At 38.4% G+C, this 21220-nt stretch overlaps 1 protein-coding gene across 1 annotated transcript in view; it reads left to right on the top strand.

The window, feature by feature from the left end:
* Window positions 1-21220, top strand: part of LOC141395166 (uncharacterized) — a 1209623-nt gene that overhangs the window by 662123 nt on the left and 526280 nt on the right. The window contains exon 4 of the mRNA XM_073970671.1: window positions 13192-13243. The gene's annotated coding sequence lies outside the window, so the exon portion shown is untranslated. The remainder of the gene's footprint in view (window positions 1-13191; window positions 13244-21220) is intronic.

The following is a 21220-nucleotide window of genomic DNA, read 5'->3' on the forward strand; positions in this document are numbered from 1 at the left end:
ATATAATGGGGGAGACCGACAAAACAAGAACGCAATACCTTTTTGTCTCGCATCCATGTTCCAGCTAAGTCCCTTGCTAGCTGCTCCTGTGTGTTTTCGTGGTAGTTGAATTTTCGTTATTGTCATTTTGTGCGTTTTTTTTTCTGCTTTCGTTCGTTTCTTACCATATTATGAATATTTATTTACTTTCCATCTCTTAATCTGTTTTTATCTACAACGAACGGTCGCTTGGTATGTGTTTTCTGCGTAGGTTTTCCCTTGTTTTGCTCACCAACCAACCACTATATCCAACAAGCTGCAGGCCTTTCTATGGAGGGTTGTTAAAAATCACTTTTTTCCTTATGAGCGCACTCCTGTCTTGTCTTTTCGCAATGCTTTCTATCCACAGTCAGCTGAAATATCTATTTGTGTCATCCCAAATCATGGGAAATCCATAATAATTCTTATTTTTTCTCGCTCACTTCAAAATATTTAAATTAATATGAGTTTTCTGGTTCGTTCATCTTCATCTGGCTGTCTGCCTTGGCTGAGTGTTTCATTTTTCCAGCTGGCGCTTACAAAATGTCTAATGCTTTAAAGAAATTGTTGATGCACAATGGGATTTTTTATACCTTTTTTGACACAGAAGTCCTTTAGAAGGTATTCGAACTAAAGAAGGAAAAACATTTGAATTAATTGCAGTTTAATGCCCATTCGATTAGTGAAGGTAGCTCTCATCCTTATGAACAAATCCTCTGCCACAAAATGAAATACATACATACATACATACATACATACATACATACATACATATATTTTTGTTAGGTAGCTCTTGTCGTCCGGATGAACAAATACTGGGCCACAAAATGAAAAACATACTAAGTAAATGCTGAAACAGATATTTGTCGAAATGAGCCTTAAATTTTGTTATTTTAATCACGTTATCTTGGTCCCTCTTTCATCTCAAGTGGACACTGAGCTCCCCGTGGTTTCACCTGGGGAACTGCCTCTAACACCCGTTAAAGGTAGTGAGCTAACATGTGCCGCTCCTTCTCCCATAAGAACGTTAAAAACTTGGGTTTGGGCGTCGGGTTAGTAACCCTCCCCTAGAAAAAACAGCCTACTATGAAAAAACGAAAGAAACGAAAAATAAACCCCTCTAAAGTTGACGAACGCCACAAACGTTTTAAGGACCATGATCTGCGAATCTGCACCTGGAATTTCGCACTCTATATAGAGAAGGTGCAGTGTACGCATTGGCAGATGTACTTGAAAAGTACAAGGCCGACATTACCGCCATACAAGAAATACGATGGATTGGGAAAGGCATCACAACAACACCTAAAGGTGACGCACTGTATTATAGTTGCCATCTGACAATGGTATAAGGTTGATAGACTTTGCATCTGCAAGAAACATGGTAGATAGCAGTACCAGATTTTAACATCTCGATATTAATAAGGGCACCTGGCTGTCTCCAGATCAAAGAACAAGAAATCAAATTGACCACGTTGTGATAGATGGGAGACATGCATCAATCGTGTTGGATAGATAGATAGACTCGGACCACTACCTTGTTGCAGCAAAGGTACGTACCAGATTAAACGTAGCAAACAATGTGCGAACAGACACAACACGGAAGTTAGACATCGTTAAGCTGCAATCACAACAGATAGCCACAGCATATTCCACTCAACTGGACCGATAACATATCAGGACAATGGCAAAACATTGCCCACTCCATGCAAACAGCCGCAAAATCAGTACTTAGATACCAGAGACCTCCACCAAGGAATTCATGGTATGACCAGGAGGGTCGTGCTGCTACCGAAGATAAAAATGCGGTATAAAGAGCTACTTTACAATCAGTAGCAATGCGTAGCGCACGAGAGAGGTATCGGGAGAAAAGGAGAGGAGAGAAACGTCTTTTCCGCAGGAAAAAGAGAGAGAGATGGAAAAGCGGGTGTATGAACAAATCGAGATGTACAGGAGACAGAATGAAGTCCGAAAATTCTACCAGAGAGTGAAACATCAAACTGATGGCTTTAGAAGTGGCACATCCTCCTGTAGAGACCAGCAAGGTAATCTGGTAACTGATACAGATAGTGTGCTAAGGATATGTAAAGAGCATTTTTCCAAACTGTTGGTTTGCAATAGTAGCGAAGTCGACGAAGATACCACAGATCCAATCCCAGAAGATGGTATTGAATGTATACCACCCGGCCAAGATGAGGTAAAGACACCAATAAACCGGCTGAAGAATAATAAGGCAGCAAGAGCTGATGGCCTACCAGCCGAGCTGTTTAAAACCGGAGGCGACACGCTGATAAGGTGTATGCATCAGCTAGTTAGCCCATCTGGCAGGAAGAACGCGTACCCGACGATTGGAACCTGAGCATCCTGTGCCCCAAAAAAGTATTCCCAACGCTTTAGCACCGAAGGGAAAGTTGGCGGATTTAGAACAGTCGTTTGTTCCAACCCGTGTAGCTCGCCATTCTCAACCATTTCTGAAATACTTCAGTGACCTAAAGTATGAAGTAAATGAGAATTATTAGTCGTAAGTACTGACGGCGATCGTTGTAAAGTTACACCGGAATGCACTTATCCTTTGCATTAAATGTTATCTCCGAAGCGAATGGGTAGTAATGATGTAGTGTATGTTGCATATTGGATGGCTGGTTCCGTATGGTAAAGGTAGTTGTTGTTGTACTATGTACGTGAACATTTTGTCACGTTACAAACTGTCTTCTGTCTTTTGGCGGCCTTTGTAAGGACTTCTGTCTGAAGAACTGTGAAAGGCCTTCTGTATACTGATGAGAAATCTTAAAATATCTTTTCAGGAAAGCAAATTTTTGATGGTCTGCCTCTTCTGTCTATCGATGACATTTGAAAGACCTTACAAATATTTTAAAAATCTTTTGTCTATTGATGAAGTCTTTTGAAAGGTCTTCTCTCTAAAGAAGACAATTTAAAGGTTTTCTGTGTTCATATCTAGCGAAGTATTGCCCTTCCCTAGAACTATCAATACGCTCTGAGAATTAGCCCTTAAACTGGATTCAGTGCAAATATGTTAAACGTTCATGGAGAATGCACCTAAAGTAATGGGTCGACGTACTCACATTATCTAACCCACTTTAGCTATTTTTTCCCGCCAAAATACCTCTAATATGTCATTGTACACACAGCGTCTAAATGAAATGGACTGTAATATGGTATTTCGGATTCCGAAGGGTAGAAGCCATCGATGTCACATTGGAATTAGTATACTTTCATAAACGAAAGGAAAATAATTGCCCCATTTTAATTTAATACAACTCGTGGTTGAGGGTGTAAAAAGTTACTTAACGCCCTTTTCACTTATTATACGCTCCACCATAATATGGAAGGTGTATGAAGTTGAAGGTTTTTTGATAGTAACACATCGAACTAATCATTTGCCACCGTATAATGTATTGATATTGTTGATGAGGATAAAATTCTAAGACGTCCGTACGTCTGTTGTAACCACTCTAGTGTCCGCAATAATTAGAATAGAACGCTAAACTTGTGCACCCAAGTGTCTTTTATTCATAGGCAGGTCAAGTTCGAAGATGGGCTATATAGGTCCATGTTTTAGTATAGCACCCATATAACGGTTCCCCCCGATTAATGGTATTTTGAGGATTTTAGCTACATTTTTGACCGAACTTGCTGAAATTTAACATTTGAGGTTCCCAATGGCCAAGAATTCTCTCCACTAAAAATTGTCAATACAGGTTCTAGTTTTGGTATAGCCCCCCTATATAACGGTACCTCTCGATTTAATATATGTTGAGTATTTTAGCTATATTTTCCGTAAAATTGGCTCCAATTTGGAACTTGGCGTTTGTTGACATCACAAAACTTCTGCACCAAAAATGGTGGAGATAGGTACTTGTTTTGGTATAAGCTCACTATAACGGTACGTCCCGATATAAAGTATTTTTAAGCTTTTGGCTACATTTTTTGATCAAATTAGTTGAAATTTGAGGTTCTCAATAACCCGACAAAATTCTCGGCTAACTACCTGCCGACTTAATGTATTTCGAGACTTTTGGCTACATTTTTTGACCGAATTAGCTGAAATTTGAAATTTGAAGCTCTCAATTACCAGGGGACTTCTCCACTAAGATAGGCCCACGTTTTGGTATAGCCCCCATATAACGGTACCTCTCGATTCAAAGTATTTTGAGGATTTTAACTAAATTGTTTGACCGAACTAGCTGTAATTTGACACAAGAACTTTCCATCGGTCACGAAACTTCTCCACCAAAAATCGCGAACATAGGTCCATGTTTTGGTGTAGTCCCCATGTAACGGTACCTCCTGGTTTAAAGTATTTTGGGGATTTTACCTAATTTTTTTACCAAACTAGCTGTAATTTGACACTTGAGGTTTTCAGCGGCCATGAAACTTCTCCAACACTCGTCAATATATCGTCGGTGTCATGCTTAAGTGGTCCATACGCCATTTGCCTGATTCGAGAAAAACTCAAGTTAATGTTTAAGAGCTCAGTTATACTTAGCTAAACTCAAAGAATATATTAGGAGTTTATTTTAGCCAGATATCTGTTATAGTCTAGAAGTTATGGCCAATTTTTATAAATGCAAAACGTTTTTGATTTGTTCCATAGGATCTTTTTTCATGTTTTTGGCAATTTGTATCACATGGAACAATTTATGTCACATTTTAGCAAACAAACTTTTGATCAATTGTGTTCCACCTCCGTTATGTGAAGTGCTGTTTTAGAGCTGAAAATTCGGGGGCTTCAATAAAACAGTTGCAGTAGAAAATATATGCTTTTGAGACCATTGTGATATGTTTCATTTACATTTATTTAAGGACTGGACTCCTCCACTTTCGAAAAATATAATTTTTATTAGTTTTTTTTTATTGTCTTATTTCATCGTTTAATCCTTTCAAAAAAAATCAATAATCGTTCTATGAGACGCGTTAACTTTAAGAAAAAATATATTTTTTAGTTTCACATAACAAAACAACGTTTTAAAATATTTTCATTTAAAAACTTTTCTTCTATAGTTTTTAAACCTAGTCCTTTAAAACAATTTGTTCCATACGCCATATTGTTCGTAACTTGGCAAAATTGGGCAATTTTTTGTTTCAAACGCCATCATTTTTTGTGAGGAATAATTCGTTTTTGTATTTTTTGTTCCATACGCCAAACGGTATGGATATAGAACAAAAAAGTTCAAAGTTCGTTTGTTCCATACGCCAGACTTTATGGATATGGAACAAAAAAGCAGATTTTTTGCGTCCAAAGTGGATATGGAGCATATTGACATTTGTATATCTCGAAAACTGTAAGAGATAGACGAAAACCGACTAGAAATTCAGAAAGAGCAGAATTGAAACCCTTGAAAGGTACCTGTAACTCAAAATGTTAAAAATGGCGTATGGAACACTTAAGCATAACATATAAAAGTACCAACAGATTGAAGAAATTTTTAGATATATTTTTATACCCTCAGCATTTATGCTATAGAGGGTGTATACAATTTCATGCGTTCAAAATGTGCCTCATCGAAATAATGGTTTTAGACCACAAGTTTGTACAAAATCCGTTTCAGACAATTTGGAGTCGATTTAGCCGTCCGTTTGTCTGTCTGGCTGGTGCGCAAGTTATGTAGATTAAAACCAGGGCTTCGGAGTCGAGCCATTTTTGGTGAGACTCCGACTCCAGTCCATTTTTTTTTCTCGACTCCGACTCCAACTCCGGATTCGACTCCAAAAAAAGATAAAATAAAATTCACAACTTAAATTACAGTCATTTCAGTTTGTACTATCAAGATACATTACATTGGGAGGATACCAAAACATACACCTTTATTGTTGGTTTTTTTTTTTTTTTTTTTGACATGGTATAGATTTATAAAGAGGCGATACAGTCAGTGCATTGTCCCAATTTGAAATTCTATATCTCAAAAACGGTAAAACCTACGAAAATGTTATGAAGGTCAATCTTGTAGAAAATTTTCACTGCTACAACATTTTCCAAACCCCCCCACCCCCTGTAAATGTGAACTTTGACCGCGATTTGTTTAAAAAGCCCCTCGGGTATTGCAGTTTCAGAATCCGCAAAAACTTCTCAGGTGTAAGCTCCTTCCATTTAAATTTGGTTAAGGGACACCGTGGTAGGTCTTTCGTATGATTTACCTTAAAGTACTACAAGGTCTTTCATAGAAGTCCAACAGGTCCTTTTACAGCAGACATAAATGACTTCTAATAAAAAAACAAGAGAAGACCAGTGAGTCTTCCTTAAAATGACCTGTAAATCTTCTAAAAGATCTTCCCCAAATATATTTGGAGCATGCAAACATTATTCCAATCAATTGACCCAAAAATGCTTTCGAAATGCATTTTGTAGTCAAAATAGAAATTAAGAGTTGTTTTTAAACTATGATCATTTAATTAATTTAAATTGATTTGACAAATTTTGATAAATCTAGAACAGATTGTTGCCCGGAGTCGGAGTCGAGCTTTTTTTCACGACTCCGGCTCCGACTCCGACTCCAGCAAAATTTGCTAGACTCCGACTCCAGACTCCGACTCCGAAGTCCTGATTAAAACACATAAAAAGAAACGTAATGAATGAAGTATGTACTAAGATAGAGATGATGATGAAATTATAAGGAATTAATAATAAATTAATGCATAACGGAATATTTGACAATAGATTAAATGATAGATTGTTGTACAGTGAATGACAAAATTTAATAAAGGTTTTTAGACTAATATATAACTCGCACGATAACTCTCGGATTATCCGATTTGGTCCAAAATTTGGCTTTCGTAATATTTTGTCCAAACTTAGTTTAAGTTCGAAGATGAACCATATCGGTCCACTGCTTCGGGTTCCTCTCCCACAAAAGTTCAAAAGTTTTCGCAAAACTTATGCGCACGATAACTCTTAAAGAGACTAACCAATTTGGTCCATACTTTGAATTTCGTAATATTTCTACCAGACACAGAACATGGACTATATCGGTTCATTAAATTTATTTTCTTTTACATTAAATAATAATTGTTATTGTATTACTTTCTCTCTAATCGGTTATTCTTTTATGTTTCAAATTTTATTTTAAATATTAACGACATCTCTAATGAAAGTTCAGTTGTAGTTTGGAGTTCAAAGTACTTGTTTGTAGCGTTTATGAAAACATGAAAATAAAGAAATATTAATTAATTTAAATATATGTTTTAATTTACGTAACTTGCGCGGGTGCCACCGTGGTGCAATGGTATGCACAACCGCCTTGTACACATAAGCTCGTGGGTTCGATTCCCCGGTCAGACAACATCAAAACACTTTTCAACGGTGGCAAAATGCCCCTCAGTAATGTTGGCGACATTTCCTGAGTATTTCAGCCATGTACAACTTCTCTACAAGTGGTGTCTTAGGATACGCCGTTCGGACTCGGCGATAAACTCTAGGTCCCATATCATTGAGCTAATATGAATCGGGGTGCACTCATTGATATGAGAGAAGTTTCCCTTGTCCCTTATGGGATGTTTGTGGAACAATTATAACTTGCGCGGTAACTCTCGAACGGATAAACCGATTCGATCCAAATGTTGGCATCGTAATATTGTGCCCAAAGTTAAATCAAGTTGTAAAATGGGCCTTATCGGTTCACTCTTTTGGGTACCAAAAGTTAAAAACTTTTCGCTAAAATGGCTTGCACGATGACTGTCGAAGGCAGTAACCGATTTGGTCCATACTTTGGACATCGTAATATTTCTACGAGACATAGATCATGTTAGAATATTAAATGTATATGTCAACTCCTTCGGATACCTCCCACACCATGTTTCGGAAAAGTGCAGGTTAGGACCTTCTCTCGAATAGTTTTGACTTTTCTTGCAACATGTTGCAAGGCCCCTATTACAATGGTACATTTTTTCCAAAAACCCAAAAACTGTAAAAAAGTATCGGTCGACATTGCCGACAGAGATATACCCTCAGCCTGTGTGGATTGAAATCCTTTTTTTCCAAAAAAAAACTTACGTATTTAGGGGGGGGGGAGTGGATTTTCAAAAATATTTGGATAGGATTAAAGCGCAAAAATTTGCGGGGATATCGATAGATAGGGCTTTTTTTAAACTGAGTTTCGACATATTTAGAGTACCATTTTAGCGAATATTTTCGAACATTATTGGGGGAGGTATCGGAAGGTCCACTCCTTCCACCTTCGAATTTCATCTAATATTCGAAGAAATATTACGATGTCCATAATGTGCACGAACGCAGTATTCGGTTCGAGCTCTCCAGTCACTACATATGGTGCCATAGGGGTTTTTTACAACTTTCGGGTTTTTTTCTCAAGAAGTATGGACTTGCCCTTGAAAAACTTTTACTGCCGTAATTGAGACAGCCAATGCAAGTTGCTTCAACAAAAATCAAAGTGATCCGAGAGCAGGCCTTAAAGTGAATTTATCCAAAAATGTGTGTGGGAGGTACCCGATGGAGTGGACAAATATAGTCCATATTCGAACCTGACCTACACCTGGTAGATATATATATCACGAGTTATCGTACGCACAATTTTTCCGAACATTTTTAAACTTTTGTGGGGGAGGTAACTGAAGGAGTGGGCCGATATGGCTTATCTTCGAACTTAAACTAAGTTTGCACAAAATATTACGAAGGCCACATTTTGGACCGAAACGGCAGATCCGTTCGAGAGTTATCTTACGCTCCAATCACTACACACGGTGTCATGGGGGTTTTTGCACCTTTCGGGCTATTTTCTCAGGAAGTATGGACTTGCCCCTGATGAAACTTGTACCGTCGTATGGGGGGCAGTGAATATAAGTTGCTGCAAAAAAAAATCAAAGCGATTCGAGAGCAGGCCCTAAACTGCATTTTTCCGAAATTTTGTGTGGGAGGTACCCGAAGGAGGGGACCGATTGAGCCCATATTGAAACCTTATCTAAGTCTGGTACACATTTTCCCTTCAAGAGTTATCGTGCGCTCAAATTTTTCGAACATTTTCGAACTTTTGTGGGGGAGGTACCTGAAGGAGTAGATCGATATGACCCATCTTCGAACCTAAACTATGTTTGGACAAAATATTATGATAGCAAATTTTTGTAGCAAATTGGCTCCTCCGTTTGAGAGTTATCGTGCGCACCAGCCAGCCAGACAGACAGACAGACGGACGGACGTTCCTAATTCGACTCCAAATTGTCTGAAACACATTTCGTCCAAACATACTTGGGGTCTAAAATCATTATTTCGATGAGGCATATTTTGCCCGTATGAAAGTGTATATGGCGAAAAACAAAAATTTTTTACAATCGATGAATCCGAGTTTCACCCATTCAGAATTCGCGAACTGTTGAAATATTCTATAAAGTATGACTACAATTCTTTAAAATTAAGTGTTTTAGGAGGGATCCCATAATGTCGACCATTAAAATTAATTTTCGTGGAAGCTGTGTTGGCATCAATGTAGAAAAATGAGTAAAAATGCGTTGAAGCCAACAAGTTTTTTTATGTTCCCATACGATTTCTGGCTTAACCTTACATTTTATAGACCTATCTCCAAAGAAAGAATCACAGAATACTCCATGGGCAACAAGATTGTAGTGTACGATTTTTCGATATATCCACTGCATCCACCTAAAATTGATGCTGACATTTTGAAGCCGGAATTTCGGAGTTTTTTGAACTTTTTTAATAATCCGGACACGCAAGAAGATAATATTTCAAACTCTTAATGTGATTATAGAACTCGTGATTTTACGTCGTTCGATGCATATCTCATGAGTGTGTTCCTTACAGCATCCTAGTAATTGGAGTCGAAAGGCCAAAATTTGATGCGTGAATTTTCTTACAAAACCTATTTTTTGCGTGTAAATTTTACAACTGTCATTCCATTTCCTTTGAAGCCCGCGTAAATTTAGTTTTTTTACGCGACGGTTCTAATGAAGCCTTCCGCGATCGAATCCATCTACTAAAACCTCGGATATAGATACCTTGAAAATCGGAAAATCAGCAAAAATATATTTTGACAAATCCGCGTACTAAACCGCGATTTTCTTTAAATTTTTTTACATAAATGGAATCCTTTACTGGCGATTATAATATTTGCGAAAACGCGTGTCATAAAAGAAAAGAGATACGCGAGTAATATGGGTCTTTCACAAAAAATTGAATATGGAGGCACATCCGCGGTTCTTGAAGAATCTAAGTAAAATTGGTACATTTTGACGTATTTTTGATAGGCGCTGATGAAACCGGATGCGCATCGAAATCGTATGCAAGTTGCGCGACTTTTACCAACTTTAAAGTTTTTTTGCAGTGTATGATGCAACTGGTGGCACACAATGGCCCCTGAGTGAAACATCGAAATATGCATAAATTTTGAAAGAGATTGATTCGCTGTATCCAAAAACGGATGCGCATCAACCGACTTTAACTAATTCGCGAATAACGGGCTTTTTAATTTTAATATTAATTGAATGATTGTAATTTCAATATTACTCTTAATTTCCTACCCTTATAAGTTATCACAGTAATCAGTTAAACTCTCGCGATGGTAAACCATATTTTTTGATGAAGTTTTAACAGTATACATTCATTATTGTATGGGAGTTTAGCGAAATAGTTGGAGAACTCCCAAATATTTTTTTCTAATTTTTCTAATTAAACCAAAAAATATATTTGCAACAATATTTTCCAACAATAAGTTTTTCTCTTTTGTTGTTGGTATAATAAGCAATTTATGTACCCAATCTCTATAAATTTGGTATCATATTTTTCTACGCATTGTCTAGATTCCGCATATATTCTTTAATTTATTTTTTGAGGGTTTGTACGGATTCTGGGACAGGATAATTTTGATGTACTTCAAAATTTTTTTATTATTTGTTGATTTTCCGCGAAAATAATAATAAATTTAATAACTATTTAAACATCTACGAATAGATATGGAATGCTGTTAACGATTTATGCATACATTTTCTCATAACAACAAAAAATATATTTTTAAATATTTTTTCTTTATATGAGAATAAAAACCGCTATAACTTTTGCGCGCATTGGCCAATTTTGTGAACGCGAGCAGATTTGAAACCGAATTTTTTCCCTTTACCTCTATACCAAAAATCGTAGATGTGCTCGCAAAAAAAATTTTTAATTTTTTTCAAATGGAATTGCAAAGGATTTTTGTTTTTCGCCATATACACTTTAATACGACCAAAAATGTGCCTCATCGAAATATCGGTTTAAGACCCCAAGTTTGTGTGGACGAAATTCGTTTCAGACAAATTGGAGTCGATTTAGCCATGTCCGTCCGTCTGAACGGATCACCTGATTCGAACCAAATTTTGGGTATCGTAATATTTTGTCCAAACTTTGTTTAAGTTTGAAGATGGGCCATATCGGTCCACTACTTCGGGTACTTTCCCCACAAGAGTAGCTCTCGAATGGAGCAATCGATTTGGTCCAAACTTAGCACGTCGTATTATTCCTTCTAGATACAGATCGGGTTCGAATATGGAGTACCTCCCACACAAAATTCGGTTAAAGTGAAGTTTAAGAGCTCCTCTCGGATCGTTTTAAAATGTGTTGTCCTTGCGGCTCCTTTTACAACGGTAAAATTTTTTTCTTGCGCAAGTTCATACTTCCTGAGGTATTGGCTTAAAAGTTCCAAGAAACCCTGACTGCACCAACCAAAATGGCAAATCCGCAAGTAATTCTCGCAGGGAGTTTATGATTGGTGCAGACTTTGCACATCATATTATTTCATGCAGATATGTATCAGGTTGTAATATGGACTATATCGGTCCACTTCTTCGGGTATCTCCCACACAAAATTCGGATAAAGTGAAGTTTAAGAGCTCTTCTCGGATCGTCTTGAATTTTCTTTCAGTAGGTTGTCCTGCTGACTCCCTTTACGATGGTACAATTTTTTCGTGCGCAAGCCCATACTTCCTGAGATATTGGCCTTAGTGTAACAAGAAACCCTGACGGCACCAACCAAAATGGCAAATCCGCAAGATAATTCTCTCAGGAGTTTCTGATTGGTGCAGACTTTGCACATCATATTATTTATCCAGTCATGTATCAGGTTAGAATATGAGATATATCGGTCCACTCCTTCGGGTACCTCCCACACAAGATTCGAAAAAAAGTGAAGTTTAAGAGCTCCTCTCGCATGGTTTTAATTCTTTTTTCTGTAGGTTGTTCTAGCGGCCTCATTTTCAGTGCCACCATCTTTTTCCGGAAATTTCTTTCAAACTTAGTTTTACGTATTTTAATATTTCGAGTTCTTTATGAAGAAGTTTGGTTATTAAAATTTTTTGGTATATGTCAATGATTTGGTATAGCCCCACATTGCGGTACATACAGATTTTAAAGCAAAATCGTGATAAAAAAAATCAATATATTTTATATACGGCATAATTATTGTGTTTGGTTTTGTTTTTTTTTCTCAGTGGCTGAGGGAGATAGCACAGTTGGTTGATACTTTCTTACTTTTTTTTCAAAATATGATATAGGAAAAATGGGTTGTATACAAGAATCATTAATATCCCGCTACCAACAATCTTCAATGCAAACTTTTTCAAGAAATATGACAGTTTTAGCCGTATCTGTTGCTTAATTTTCTCTCCACAACCCATTGTGCAACTACCATCTTAAAGGCGTAAGGTGTGGGAGTGAAAACACACACAAGTCTGAACTCTCATACATAAGAACTTTTACCTACATCGTTTATACTGTTTTCATATAAAATATAATATCTTTAAAAATATTATGTGTATTTATTTATGCATTCGCGGTAAAATTTATTATTTTAATACGTTTACATTTTTGATGCTATAAAACAGGGAATGGTTTATTTATTTGTTTTTTTTTACATTTCTTAAAAATAAGAAGACAAATTTTTGAAGGGTTTCTTGAGGGATCATCATCAACATCACGTACCCATCACTCTTCTTTGCCTCAAGCTAAACGGAATCAATCATAATTTTGTTACATACTTCCAGCTTGTAATTTCTTAGTACCCCCCTCCTCAAAAGAAAACAAATAGTAAAAGAAGGGAGGAGCAGGAGGGTGTCTTGAATATTAAATACTGTTTACAATGTTATGAAGTTATTAAAAATGTTGATGTCTGTAACTAATTTTGTTTGTTGTTGTTTCGTTTTTTCTTTTCGTTTCTGTTTTAGAGTGGATATGTCTAAGGAATGGAAGGATGGTGACAAATTTTGAAATTTAAGGGTAAGTTTTTTTCTGTAACTACCTTGATTACATATTCAATTTTCATTCAAATTGAAATTAGAAATTATCATGCCACAACAAAATGAGGCAACGTTGTTTGGGGAAGTGATGGGGTGATTCTTTTTTTCTATTTTCATTAAATTTTATCACGCTTGTAAAGTTTTGTTTGCCATTTGACATCTGTTAAATTATTTGTAAATTGTTAAAAGTGCTGAACGAACAACTGACAACGAAACCCCTCTAGAATTGTCCACAACATTTATTCAAAATGTCAAAAAGTTAAGTTGTTTGGGTTTGACAAACAAGCCACTAACCTGAATGAGTTAGCTCGCTTCTGCTTTGCTCTGTCATCTCTTGAAAAAAAGGGTTGTTACTTTTGTCCAATTGCCCCCGTATAATTTTTATCACTTTTGTAAACACACCACAATTTACATATGTTGTCGCTCGCTACTCCATCTCTGCTCTACCTCTTAAACATTTCTATTCAGTCCATTCCATTTCCATTGATTATTTGAATGTTTTGGCTGATCCCGGCTGGAATTCCTTTCTTCGTTATTTTGGAAATTAATTTCAACATTAATTGGATGGATGCAGGACAGGAAGGAAGGAGGTCTGTTGTTGTGAGTATTGATTTGTTTAATCGGCTTATGCCAATTTACGTTGTGACAGTTTTCTGACCATTTGCTTTGTCATTTAGTGCTCTTGTTGTTGTTGCCCTTGTTGGTCGTGTTCGTTTTGTGTGTGTGTGACGTTATGTTTGTTTACGAGTCTTGTCAGTTTTACCTTTTGTGGGTCGTAAATATTAGCCGTCTGTTGTCGTCTGGGTAAACAATTTAATGAGTTCGAGGACATTTTATGCATGATTTATGTCTTAAATATTAATACAAATATAGACATTAATGTCTTCGACGTTTCCTTTTTTTTTGCAAATGCTCAGAGCAGGTGTAATAAGCCTGTGAAGGAGATTAAGGTAAGATTTGTTTATGAAGCATGTGTGAGGTATTTTGCACGATATGTATGTAGAGATGTCTCTACTTACTCGCGTACAGAAACCCCTAAAATAAAATATATTAATTGATCTAATATTCGAAAGCCTTTTGCCTATTGGATACCTTTTAAGGTTTATAAAGGATTTTCGGAAGATCTTCTTTTGTGCAGAACTTTTTGAAGGCCAGTAGAAGGTTAGGTTAGGTTGAAAAGATTCACCATATGTACGTATGGACATACACTAAAGCCATTGTTGGCCTGTTGTGCGCTCTAAATTTGGAAACCTGGAAGAGATTATTACTTGGGACTATTTAAAAAAACAAGTAAAAAAGTATCAGTCGGCTTTGCCGACAGAGATATACCCTCAGCCTGTCTATGTTACAAATGTTGGGCGTTTGAACCGACAAAAATTTTGATTAGGATTAAAGATCAAAAGTTTTGCGGAGGAGATACTAAAAGGAATAGATCGACATTGACACTCTTCGGGCTGTTTGCTCAAAAATTATGGACTTGCCCCTCGAAAAACGTTTACTATCGTTATTGAGGCAGCGAATGCAAGTTGCTTCAATAAAAAATCAAAGCGATTCGATAGCAGGTCTTAAAGTGAACTTTTCGAAATTTTGTGTGGGAGGTACCGGATGGAGTGGACAAATATAGCCCACATTTGAACCTGATCTATATCTAGTAGATATATTAGGATGTGTAAAGTATGGACCAATTCGGACACTCACTTCAAGAGTTACCGTACGAAAAAATTTTCCGAACATTTTTGAACTTTTGTGAGGGAGGTACCTGCAGGAGTGGACCGATATGGCTTATCTTCAAACTTAAACTATGTTTGGGCAAAATATTACTAAGGCCAAATTTTGGAGCGAATCGGCAGATCCGTTCTAGAGTTATCTGGCGCTCCAACCACCTCACATGGTGTCATAGGGTTTTTTTTGCAACTTTCAGGCTATTTTCTCAGGAAGTATGGACTTGCCCCTGATGAAACTTGTACCGTCGTATAGAAGGCAGTGAATACAAGTTGCTAAAACAAAAATCAAAGCGATTCGAGAGACCTAAACTGAACTTTTCCGAAATTTTGTGTGGGAGGTACCCGAAGGAGTGGACCGATTGAGTCCGCATTGAAACCTTATTTAAGTCTATATTGAAATATTATCTAAGTCTGGTACACATTTCACGATGGGCAAAGTATGGACCAAATCGGTTACACCCTTCAAAAGTTATCAGGCGCACAAATTTTCCGAACATTTTCGAACTTTTGTGAGGGAAGTACCGGAAGGAGTGGACCGTATAATCCATCTACGAACTTAAACTAAGTTTGGACAAAATATTGCGAAAGCCAAATTTTGGACCAAATCGGTTTATCCGTTCGAGAGTTATCGTGCGCTCCAGCCAACCAGACAGACAGACGGACGGACATTGCTAAATCGACTCCAAATTGTCTGAAACACATTTCGTCCAAACATACTTGGGGTCTAAAACCATTATTTCGATGAGGCACATTTTGCCTGTATGAAAGTGTATATACCCTCGTTAGCATAAATGCTGAGGGTATAAAAATAATCGTTTTAGAAATTCTGTGCCATTGACAAAATCTTTTAAGTTTTTGAACTCGATTGTCCTAATTTGGCAGAGTTCTTGTATAGTATCGTCACCAAGAATTTGGATCCTCAGTGTTTCAACGTCTCGTCGTTGTTGTTGTTGTAGCAGCATAAAAACCTACATAGAAGCATAGGTTTCATGCTGCGTTGGCAGCCGCTGGCCGAAACACTATGGTTTCGGGTCAATCCGGTACGAAAGAACCCGCTGCCGTGGGATTGACGTAAAGCCACGTCTCGTCTTCTCCGCATGCTCTGCATTCGCTGCTTTCCGCGCTTGTAGCCCTAGGTGTTCCGTAAGGATGCCTGTCAGGCTACTAATGTCTTTTTTACTCATCAAGAGTAGTTCCTTTGTTTTGTCCTCTTCTAGGTCCCCCCATAGGGTTTTTGTGTTTTTCCCTTCTCTTCAGAATTCCAGAGGGATATATGAGCATTATTTGCCCATACCTTTAACTCTAGACGCGCAGCTTCCTTGCATATTTTACTAAGGAGTTAGCTATCTCGTTACCCCTAATCCCCTCATGTCCTGGTACCCATATAATGTTAACCGAACCAAGATGGCAGTAGTCGTTAATTGACTGTTTACATTGCAAGACAGATTTTGACTTAACTACCTTGCTTGTTATAGCATTAATTGTTGCTTTACTATCCGTTATGATGTTTACGGTGGTTGGCCTTGTATTAGCCTTAAACCAGTTCAGACACTCTGTAATCGCTCGGTTTTCGGCCTGTTGGGATCCGGCAGTCGAAGGAAGATTCTCGTTTCCTGGTCTTCGATATAGAGACCCAGACCCGTCCTCCCCCCTAGCACAGACCCATCTGTAAAGCCACAGCTTCCAGCTGGCATCTGCGCCAGGGTTCCATCGATCCACAAGTCTCTGTCCGGTATTAAGACTTCACACAAAGCCAATTTACTTGTTTCAGGTATACGGTCTGATACAATATGATCTATTGACCCACCCGTAGTGACCCTTAAAATCATTTGGTGGTATGCTTGGTGGTCTCTTCCGATCCACTCGCTCATCGAATAAAGTCTTATAGCTGGCATGGCTGCTTAATACCTTACCTGAATTTCTATTGGGTGTATAAACAAAATTGTCTCTGAATATTGTCACATTACATTTTTTGTCCGTAGCTGTCCACCATATTACAGATGCGTAGGTTAGAATTGGTCTAATTACGCTTCTGTACAACCAGTGTACCATTCTAGGATTGAAATTCCCATTTAGAGCCTATAGCTCTCCTGCAAGTTGACCAACATCTGTGGGCTTTATTAGCCCTTTCCTGAATGTGGTCTTTCCATTTCAGTTTTCTGCCCACGATCACTCCCAGATACCTAACTGTTGGATTGTCTTACCTAGGAAAACGGTGTCTTCGAAAGCTTATATTTTCCTTTAGACCTCTCAAAGTAGATTTGGATTCTTTCCCCTAAGAAGTATTAAAAAATCTCTGCATAGCAGGCGGTTTCAAATCCCTCGTCTGTTAAATTCTTAATAAACTATTTATGGTAGTGACCCACAGAAGAGGTGATAAAATCCCCCATTGTGGTGTCCCCTGACCAACCTTTTCTCTTTTCGTTAAGTCGTATAGCGCACAACTATTCCATCTATTCCTTAGCATGTGGTCTATCCAGGACCTCAAGGCCCGTTCTACCTGAGACTCGTCTAAGGAGTGGATCAGTGTATCGGTGCTGACGTTGTTCAAAGCACCTTCGATGCCGATGGATACAGCTAGTGTATACATCTTCATTTCTAAGGTTCTCTCTATATGGTGTACTACCTCATGTAATGCGGTTTCCACTGATATACCTTTTAGGCATGCGTGTTGTTTGTATTTTAGCATATCGTTGGTAGTATTACTCTTTATCATGGTGTCGACTGTCCGTTCCATTGTCTTGAGTAAGAAAGAGGTTAAACTTACTGGACGATAATCGTTACAGATGTAATACGCCTTGCTCTTTGACAAGCTGACCAGTGAGAAGTCGTCAATACCTACCACAAGGAGAGTGTCATCATCTTTCTCCTCCGTGTGGAAGACTTCCCACCTCTTCACTTCCAAGGTCTCATTCTGCTTACCAAAGACCTCGAGCATGTGGTCCGTCTCGAACTTACAGCCAAACACTTTCACGTATACCGCCGCTTTAGTCAGGTCAGGTATTTCATCCTTCCTCACTAGCTTTAATTTGCCGCTTTCCCAAGGAGCTGTGACACTGCCGACTACTTACTCGAGGGCGGCCGGGTTCGCATGCGGGCCCAAGTGGTACAATAATAGGTCCCCCTTTAGCTCGCTGTTGCCAATTTTTATTGTTGATGTTCCTTAGGTATTCCACCGGACCCTCTACTGGTATCGATCACGGCATAACACCGCTTGCCCTTGGCTACCTTGGGGTAAGTTAATGGAGGCTCCGTTTCGGTATCCGCGACCATTCTCTCTCCTCTTCTGAAAGGACCTGGGCTTCTGTTCTGAGTCCTTGGTACTTTCTGAAGATTATGTGGTCGCTTGCCTTTTCGCCCTCCGTCGAAGTTTTCTTTGGGCAGAGGAGCTGCGTGGGTTTTAAATTGGCTTGCCCGGGGCATTTGAAGGTGGGAAGCTCTTTTTCTTCTTACTTGGTTTTGCGGCGCTTTGTTCCTCTGGATATCTAATCCTCTTCGCCACTTCCGAGGAAGTGGAGGGACTATTGTTGATCTCTTTTGACTTGTTCCGCTGTTCTTTGTTCAGCCTCGCCTGGATGTTCTTGTACCTTCGTCTCTGAGCTCTAGTCCACCGCGCTTTTTTCTCCGTCGTAAGTTTCGATATACTTTCGCTTACCTCTTCTACCATCTTGTAAACCTCCTCATTAGCGCGCTTTTCCACAACGGCCAGTGGAAAGTTCTTTAATAATAGTATCGTTTAAAATGGTTTCCATATATAGAAGACGTTTACTTGGTTTTATGTCTAAAGAAAACCTATAAGAACCTAAGAAATAATTTAAGAACTTGGCGTCCACGGCCTGCACGGCACGCGTATTAATATACCTTTTTAACGGGTTTTTCATAGAGCTGACAAACTATCGATATTCCCAATATTATATATTTTCTATATCTCATTTCAAAATATCGCTAGCTATCGATATTATCGCTAATTTTCATCACCATTAATTGGGAAATAATGAAATGGCGGAAAGTTCTGTAGTTTTGTAGGCATTTTGCACAAGTACATCATGTTTTTATACCCTCAGCATTTAGGCTAACGACGGGCAAAATGTGCCCCATCGTAATAATGGGTTTAGACCCCAAGTATGTTTGGACGAAATCCGTTTCAGACAATTTGGAGTAGATTGTGCAATGTCCGACCGTCTGTCTGGCTGGCTAGAGCGCACGATAACTCTCGAACGGATTAACCGATTTAATCCAAAATTTGGCTTTCGTAATATTTTGTCCACTCCCTCGGGTACCTCCATCACTAAAATTCAAAAATTTCCGGAAAAATTATGCGCACGATAATACTCAAAGGGACTAACCGACTTGGTACATAATTGGCACATCGTAATATTTCTACCAGACATAGATCAAGTTTGAATATAGACTATATCGGCCCACTCCTTCGGGTACCTTCCACACAAATTATTTATTTGTGAAAGTTTTATTTTAATTGAATTATTTGAGCTATCATGTATCATGAGTTTGTATTGAAAAAGTGATATCTAGCGAAATCCACACACATTCAACCAATATGCTTGGATCGTTTCGCTAGTGGTTAATTCAGCAAATCAGGCTATCAAGTCAACCTAGTGTCTCTGGTCTCCCTAGAATCATTCTTCAATACACACACATACATATGCAATCGAAGGTGATTTTCCTTCATGAATTGTAATGCCTTTTTGTTTTAACGACGGTACAAGTTTTTTTCAGGGGTAAGTCCATACTTCTTGAGAAAATGACCCGAAAGATGTAAAAACGCGATATGGCACCATGTGAAGTGGATGGAGCGCACGCTAACTCTCCAACGGACACGAAACCGAATCGGTCCATAATTTGGAAGTCGTAATATTTTGCGCAAACCTAAATTAAGTTCTAAGATTGGTCATATCGGTCCACTCTGTGGGTACCTCCCCCACAAAAGTTCAAAACTTTTCGCTAAAAAGTTGCGCACGAGACACTATCCGATTTGGTCCATACTTTGCATATCGTAATATTTCTACGAGACATAAATCAGGTTAGAAAAAAATCCATACATCAATTTCCACGGATACCTCCTACCGAATCGTTCTGATTTTTTTACAACAAGTTGCACTCAAGGCCCCCACTACGATGGTTCAAGTTTTTTGAGTGGCAAGTCTAAACTTCTTGAGACAATGACCCGAAAGATGTAAAAACCCGCTAAGGCCCGCACGACTACTTTCTAACCGAATACTGCCATGGTACACACTTTGCATATCAAAATATTTCTTCGAATATTAGATGAAATTCGAAGGTGGTGCTTATAGGTCCACTCTTTACGGTACCTTCCCCACAAAAGTTCGAAAATATTCGCTAAAATGGTAATCTCGAAATATTTTGTCCAAACATTGCTTATGTTCAAAAGTGATCCCTATCGGTCCACATTTTGGGGTACCAGTCACACAAATGTTCATCATTTTGAGTTTAAGTGCGGTTAAGTGTCTGTACGAGGATTCTTTGGAAATTTTTACCTAGTAGCCTTGTTTATAGCGATATTATGTTTTTCGTGGGCAAGTCCATTTTTATACCCTCAGCATTTATGCTAACGAGGGTATACATATACAGACAATTTGGAGTCGATTGAGCAATGTCCGTCTGTCTGGCTGGAGCACACGATAACTCGGATAAACCGATTCGGTTCAAATTTTTGCTTTCGTAACATTTTACCCAAACTTAGTTTGAGTTCGAAGATGGTCTACATCGGTGCACTCCTTCCGGTACCTCCCCCACAAAAGTTCGAAAATGTTCGGAAAATTTGTGCGCACCATAACTCTTGAAGGGAGTAACCGACTTGGTCCATACTTTACCCATCATGAAATGTGTACCAGACTTAAATAAGGTTTCAATATGGACTCAATCGGTTCACTCCTTCGGGTACCTCCCACACAAAATTTCGGAAAAGTTCAGTTTAGGGCCATCTCTCGAATCGCTTTGATTTTTGTTTTAGCAACTTGAATTCACTGTCCTCCATACGACGGTACAAGTTTCATCAGGGCCAAGTCCATACTTCCGGAGAAAATGGCCGGAAAGGTGCCAAAAGCCCCATTGACACCTTGTGTAGTGGTTGGAGCGCAAGATAACTCTCGAACGGATCTGTCGATTCGGTCCAAAATTTGGCCTTCGTAATATTTTATCAAAACATAGTTTAAATTCGAAGATGGGCTATATCGGTCCATTCCTTCAGGTAC

Source organism: Musca autumnalis, unplaced genomic scaffold (assembly GCF_047663935.1).
Source record: "Musca autumnalis isolate F117 unplaced genomic scaffold, ASM4766393v1 scaffold_2, whole genome shotgun sequence".
In the NCBI taxonomy this organism is placed as follows: domain Eukaryota; kingdom Metazoa; phylum Arthropoda; class Insecta; order Diptera; family Muscidae; genus Musca; species Musca autumnalis.